We start from the raw sequence: 7988 nt of genomic DNA, 5'->3' as shown, positions 1-7988 counted from the left end.
GGGAAAGAGGCGGGAAATATGATTCAAGATTATTGGCGAGAGTAATACGATTATTCCATTAATTCGAAGTACATTTGTGTGGACTTCATTGACCACGATAGCTTGACATTTACGTATTTTTTTCATTAAATGACGGCTTATGTTGGCAAGATAAAAATTTCAATTCGTGGTAATTGATTATTTCTAAATCCATTATTTCCAACTACTGCGATCAGGTAACAGAATAGTCGTTTATATTTATACCTAAACGAAAACCTTCGTCCGACTTCTTTAATTCTTTATAACTTCAAAAGAAAAACCTGAACAATCCACGAACGTGTAATACACTGTCCCCGTTACGAGCTATAAAACTGCCTCCTAAAACGTGAACGTATAACCAGAAATAACCTTATCCTAAAAATAAAGGAAATTGTTTCCACGTAAAATTTTTCTTTGATAAAAATAAAGCGGCAGGAAAGCCGAAAGAAGAAAAACGATATTCCTTTATTAATTCGATAAAGAATGAAATTTTTTACTCCATAAAATATGACTCGGTCTAGTTCATTCATATGTTATATAAATTTTATATAACAATTGGAATATCGGAGTCAGACAAGTCATCTTTATATGATCCTAATCTTCCATCGTCCAATTACCACTTGTCTCTATAAAATTGTTTCACTGAAAAATATTTAATTAGAAGTAGCTTGTGAATGCATAAAAAGGACGAAAAATCTAATCCAGAAGACAGTTATAAATAACAGTGGATATTACACTGAATATTAACAAAGAATATCTCAGCGGGAGGAATCGATTTATTTTCCTTCACAAAGAAACAGAACTTTCCCATCGACTTAATACATTTACCATGCTCGAAAGTAACGAAGAGGAAGAAAAATTGAAAGAAAAACAGAATGGAGCTGGCAAAGCACGAAAGAAAAATGCGTGGAGTAAAGGGAAATCGCGGAAGAGGAGATCGTAAACGCGAGAAATTCGTTTCCAGTCAGTCGACTAAGGAAGACGTATGTAATGGCTTCCAAGAGTGTCCGTTGACAGTGGATTCGCCGAGATTGTACGGAATCTTCTCCCCGTGCCACTTTGGATTTCCGTAGTCGTATCAGCGGCTTAGAGGCTAATCCATTTACGCTTTATTGGGCGAGACCGTGTGGCCTTTGGTTGAACGAATTTCCGCCATCGCAGACTCCGTCCCCAGCCATCGTATAATAACGCGCTCGCGTCTCCCGGAACAAGGAAACGCTGTTTGTTCCTTATTATCTTGTGAAATATTGGCCCGAGCGCTCGGCACGCGGCGCTGAAAGCTCGTTACGACGCGATACGTTCGGCCGCCAACGAAATTACGGGTGTCGCCTTTATAAATGTTTCTACGGTTGTTCAGTCGTGCAAGGTCCAAGAGTACGAGTAAATACTCACTTCAGAATAGCGCTGGAAACAGACAGAGAGAAAAAGAGAGTTAGTTAGTTAGTTAGTTATTTAACACGTCCAGAGACCAAAAAAAGGTAAATGTTTGGATAGAACTTTAAATTCGAGTGAAAAAAAATTAGACGAGAATATTTAATCAGAGAAAAGTAGTATTTGTACCGAATTCCTGACACTTTGATCTTCTATCGCAGCTCTCCTGTTTGGGCGATATGGCAGAGTATTCTTATTTGCCAAATAAAAATTTTACTTCTGCTGATTATAGTGGAGTCGCACGTGGCCTACGGGACGCAGCGCATGTTTGTTACCGTGTGTTTTAATTAGAGAAAAGTAGCTCTTGTACTGAATTTTCTGACTCTTTAATATCTTCTTGCAGCTTATGCTATTTAAACAATATAGAAAAGCATACCTTGGCTTACCAAGAGTATTTTTTATTTCTGTCTAAAACAGCGGGACGCAAAATATGTTAATGTAGTTTATTAAGTAGAGGAAAATAGCACTCGTGCTGAATTTTGAATACTTTGATCTGTTTTTTCATGTATCCTATTTAAACAAAATAAAGAATTATTATTTTCATAAGGTTATAATGATGCAGCAGTACTACTAAAATGTGAAACATAATATAAAATCCTTTAATGAATGATTAGTTTCCTTTTATATTGTATTACTTACTATTTGTCTTAATTTTTCACTTAGTGAGAATTACTTATAGGATCATTCGTAATTCATTAATAGGCGCTAAAATTTGTAATAGAAAATATTCCATAATTTGCAGAGAAGAAGCTTAAATTCGTTCTGCAAATTACAATAAAAAGATAAATATTGTTTGAAAACGTGAAATTTTCTGCTTTACTACTTGTATATCCTTTATTTACCTTAGTCATTTTGTAGGTTTTCAAAAAATATGAAATAAATCTTAGGTGTACTCGCTATTTAAACGAATATTGACTTAATTTCTGTTAATTTTTGGAACCTAGCCCAGAACTTCTACAGGAATTCATTCGCAATGTATACAGACAATTACTTCCTACTACGTGGGCCAAGATCTCCTTGAACTTTTTCGTCCTTCCAACACTTTTTCCATTGTTCGAACCTGAAACAAAGACATTTTATATATCGTGATAGAACAAAAATCGTTTAGAGAAAAATTGGACGATATTTAAATATGTATGACTTTCGTAAATTAAAATTTGAACACCTACACTTTTTCAGTGATATGAATATTACTATTTGTTTCTTTAAACAAAACTACATTCAGAATTAACTTACATCCCATTATAATTAATCAAGACAAATCAAACAACTATATATGCTCTATTTTGCCCATGTCGTATGTATTAAATCCTTAATGTTTATATTACCATATCGAAAGAGTTCGAGTCGTTTTATTATTCGAAAGTCGCGAAAGAAGCAGAGTGTACTCTTCGGTTGATCGAACGCAGTCGCGATACGGAACGCCTTGTTACCGGAAGTTCTCCAGCAGAAGCGTGGAAATATTCTTGGAAAGTTCAGCGTGAAATCGATTGAATCCTGCGTATAAGACGAGAGGGAACTTTTCGACACGAATTTCTTCTCCCCTTAACTACTTCTTCGCTCCTTAATTAATACAATAATAACTTCGATCGTCTTCGATGGTCGATGGAACTTTTACGATCGTTCTAATTGAATTTTTCTTTCCTTTCCTTTTTACCTTCCTTCTCGTCGGGTTCGTATACTGAGTTTGACCCTATTTGACGCATTTGCAATTTCAATATCGATGCTTATCACTCGATAATCGAAGCGAGACAGCGACAAGTCGCGTCGTAAAATATTACCGTAGCGATACATCCGTTGAATTTCACTCTCCACCCATCTGGAGAGAATCGAAGTTTGCTCAAACATTGGACTTCGACGTTTCGTGGACGGAGGTGAAGCGTACAATTTACACAAGCGTAATTGTACCGCGTCGAGTTACTAGCTTGTATCGTGCAAGGCATCAGCCTGTGTCTGCATCTGTTCTGGAAAACTCATTTGGTGGCACCGTAGTCAACTTGCACGTTTTACGTCGTGTTCGAGTCCGAGCTCAAGCACACTTCGTTGCTCGGAGCGGAGAGTGCCTGTGGAATTATAGTCGAATAACGTATACACTACAGCTGAAATGTGTCTGGGCATTTGCTCACTTTTCGCAAATATATCTTTGACCATATAATTTATTTAAAATATTGTGGATAAGAAACTTACGTACTTACATTTATTTTATCCTTTAACATTATCATGAGATTCAGCAAAAAATAATGTTGGAATGAAATTGATTTTCAGAGGTTAATATGCAATAAACTGAACAGTAATCCTGTACTTCGTCGTTTAAAAAATTCTTTTTCTTCTGGTTACTTCATTTCACAGGCATGAATCGGATGCAAGAAATTCTAAAATTCTGAAAAAATCAGCCTGAATAGTTTCAATAATAATATAGTTTTAAGTAAAGCTAATAACAAATTTTATCATAGAAAAAAATACCTTTAAATTAATTGCATTTATATTTACCAAATGACATGTTAACAAAATATAAAGTATCACCGGACAATCGAAATATAATAAACTTCATTCGATCGTATAGTTTCCATTCTTCCACAACAAGTTACATACAGTAACAAGTATTGGACTGTATCCTCGAAACCGCAAAAGATACTTTCAGATTTAATTACACCGCATTAGTACACTAATTCTTTCTTTATTAGCAAATGACTTTCCATTTACTTTCTCCACCACAGATTTATCACAGACACTTACCATTGCTTCAATTATGTATCTAAATCGAAGATTAATCAAACTATCAGATTTAAAACCGGTCGTTCTTTATCCACGTTGAACTTGTGTTTAGAAAGTAAACAGAAGTAATGAAAATATGAAGGACATAAGAAGCGTGACGTATACAATAAGTCTGTGTTTTCCAACGACAGAGGGCCAATGAAAACAACGATCACGAGCGCCACTTAAAACTCGGTCGATACTTACGCCCTCGTAATTCGAGTGGCTCCGTGATCGCGAGTCTATGTGGAACGTCGTTTATTCCTTGGTTCGATTACTGAAGCAACGTGTCAGTAGCTGTATTAGCCTCGTTTTCGACAGGAACTTGGGAAAGGTCGGGTCTAGGTCGCGTGCCTAGATTCGCGCAAACGATCGAGCACACCTCGTGTCGTAACATCGACTTGTAATGAAACGTCCCGAACGCCACACCGCGGCACGTTGCGCGATCTCATTGGCTTCGATTCGTGGTTAGGTTTATCGACGGATGAAAATTGCTCGGGTCAGTCACATCGGCGAGTTACATAATAAAATCATTTCGACTCAAAAACCTACCGTTACGTCATATCGTATATCTGGAATTGTTTTATAGAATATTAATATAATTAGGTAATATCAGGTAATATCAGAATTTATTTTTAATTTAACTTTAATCTATCTGTAGTTCTGTATAATTATATTATATTTAGATACGACAAAAAATATTAATTGTGTACATTATTCGATTTCTTCCATCTGAAGGTAAACCTAAATGGGTGTAATGTGCGTCTCCGTGGCTCCTTTTTCTCTTTAAATCGTTTTACAAAAAATGATGTTTACACGAGAGAAAACATGAGAATCTACTTTCGGGAAGCAGTGAAAATGTTTCAGAAACCATGCTGATTGTAATGTAAGTGTTCATATTTTGAAAAAGATAGGACTAAAATGTCATACATAGGCGGGTTATTTGCATGACACCGATTTTGTATTCTATTTAACCTTTAAGTTATGACCATTATTTTCATATCATTTTAACTGACCCTATATGCAAGAGCCCCTGTTTAGGACTTCTAAAAATCGGCCCTGAACATCGACGTTTAGCAACCACTTATCTGCGTCCGCAGCATCGATCACGTGACCGTTTTGTTTGTATTTCCTGCCAATTCTCGTTGAACGAAGTACAGTGTTTGAAGTCAATTTGACATACGTTACTACTCTAAGATTAAGATTGCACTCTCTAATGATACAAGAGCATAGAACTATTAAACAAATTTCGTTTCCTGTTCCATCCAATAAGGTAAATATATTTAACATTCTTTTATTACAGCTTTATATATTTTCTGTTTTTCATAGATAAAAATAGTTGCCATAATATTACGTATATTGATGTCATTGAATTTATATTTAACGCTAAAAGTAACTAAAGCCATTACTATGTAATAATATTATAATATTTTCTTCTTTACCATACATTTCAGCATAAAACACACGATCAAGAAGAAGGATATTCAACGTGTGAACATCCTCACTCACCCAACACCTGCTCCTTTTTTTCTTAATATCCGGCTGTCAGGGTTACACGATGATGAACATAACTGCTGCTTGCACAGTTCCTTTTCGCCTTCGTAGTGATTCGCAAGGTGTCAGTTCTAGGAAAAAGATACATTGTTAGATGTAATAGCTTCCTGTTCGAAATGCTTATCAGAAGATTATTCAGTAACGTATATATGCGTTTGGATATATGCACAAGTCGAGTGATGCACATTTACATAGGTAGGTAACGATAGAAAGTAATCGACTAATATATAGAGATCTAATAGCACGTACTATTTACACACTTTGCCAAAGAAACATGCATATTCACCTTTCTTTGATCCGTCAGACGTTAGGCAGTTGATGAATATTTATGTACGCACATTTCACTCGTGGCTTGATAATGCAAGCGGGTATCGCGAATTAAGTCACTAGCTACGTGAATCTATTTGCAATCGAAACGTTGTCCTTTCGTGGACCTTTCAATAAATTATACGGAGTTCATATGACGTGAAAGCTTACGTTTTGCTTGACACTCTTTTTTCTATCATTTTATTAATGACTGTATCTGTTCGGACTAAGTTGCTTTATTCGTTTAGCTGAAGCAGGTTCGTGTAAGAAGCATTTTATTTATTGCAAGGCCACTTATAATTAGGATAAAAGCAGTCAGATTATTTTTTAATTTTTTGTACATTCTAAAATATGAAGTGTAAAAGAAAAAGAAGTGAGCAGCGTTAATAACGGTGAAAGAATTAACTACGTCATAATTAACAAGGTCGTGATATATGTGCTAGCAAATATTCGCTATTTTTGGAAATATTTTGTTGTTTAATATTTACATATGATTGTGTACAAAACACAATTTTTATTGCCCTTTGATAACAGTATTTATACCTTTTACATCCTATAAATTTGTATGGCACTGAGTGAACAAATATTCATCATGTTTTTACGTATTTTAATTTAATAATTCGGGTTGGAACGATGTTAAAATCAAATATAAAATATTTATATATAAATACAAATAATCATGCTTGTTATTTTAACGCGAATATCGAGTATGCAAATATCGCGTGTGTAAAGTTAGTATAAAGAACATTAAACTGTTATCTAAAGTGACATAAAATTATAGATGATTTTTTACGAATACGATAAATCAAGGTATATCAACGTCATCTACAATTTTCAGACACTTTATATACATTTTTTTTACAATAAATGTTAATTTCTAAATTGAAAATAAAATTATTTTTTGTTTGGCTATACATGTAGGATTAGACTGTAATAATTTACGGCATGAATGCGTGACTGAGTCTTGATATTAAAGGCAAAGGGTTGACATGTGAGATGCAGAAAAACTTAAGACCACCCTTGTCTTTAGTGGCGAGTATTGAGTTCTTGGAGCTTCCTGTCGGTTGAGAGTTTCCGCAGAATTCAGGTCACAATCAGGACGTATGAAATTTAATATCAGGGCAGACGTTACGATAGAAGTCTATCGGATTTGCATGTGATAGCTGAAAGACCCTGTCAGCGCTCTTCTAGACCAGTTATAAGTTATACACCGACTGTATCTCATTGATGTTGAACATAGGATTTTGGTCATCACGGATATTAGATTATAATTTCTATACTTCAGTTTAATTCAAACGAAATAATAATTTTAATGTTTATAGAAAATTTTCGATACTTTATTAGATATATAATCATATATTTTGAAACTCATAATCGTATTCGCAATAACTATAAATCACACAGGGAATGCAAACTTCTTTGGAGAATAAAATTTTTCTATGCTAGTTCCCCGACGGGCAGAAGTTAGTTACACGGCAACCAAGTTGGTCCAGTATCTCGATCGCGACAGCAATTACGTTTCTCCTTTGTTCGTTGTCGAGTTGTTAACTTAATCCCCCGAAGAACGATGTAGCCGGTGCGCGACATTCCGTTCTACGTGTTCGCAATCTCAATGGAATGGAACAATGTGAGTCTGAGAAATTAAACATCGATATTTGAAAGGCACATGAATCAAAGTCTGTACGATAATTAACTTCGTTCGATCGTCAAACGAGGATGTATTGTTCCTCCGTGCTCGCGAAAAAATGAGGAAAATGGCGGAAGGACAATGAGGGCGCTACGATCGATCGATATGGCGGTCGTTGTAAGGGTTTCTTTGATTCTAACCTCCTTGTCCCGGATAAGATTCTCTCAATCTGTTTAATCTTCAATCAATGATACACGGTCTCATATATCGGTCAATCCTATTATATAATTAAATATAC

At 35.2% G+C, this 7988-nt stretch overlaps 1 protein-coding gene and 1 long non-coding RNA gene across 3 annotated transcripts in view; both read left to right on the top strand.

Annotated features, from left to right (window-relative positions):
* Window positions 1-7988, top strand: part of UBL3 (ubiquitin like 3) — a 92181-nt gene that overhangs the window by 53137 nt on the left and 31056 nt on the right. The window lies entirely within an intron of this gene.
* On the top strand, window positions 4757-5723 carry LOC108548683 (uncharacterized). Its single transcript, XR_001890277.1, has 4 exons — window positions 4757-4819; window positions 4942-5089; window positions 5245-5476; window positions 5658-5723. It is a non-coding gene; the product is annotated as an uncharacterized LOC108548683 (long non-coding RNA).

This window comes from Eufriesea mexicana, unplaced genomic scaffold (genome assembly GCF_001483705.2).
Source record: "Eufriesea mexicana isolate 0111107269 unplaced genomic scaffold, ASM148370v2 scaffold474474821, whole genome shotgun sequence".
Classification (NCBI taxonomy): Eukaryota; Metazoa; Arthropoda; class Insecta; order Hymenoptera; family Apidae; genus Eufriesea; species Eufriesea mexicana.
Note: the sequence above shows the minus strand (reverse complement) of the source record. Positions and strands in the feature narration are given on the sequence as shown.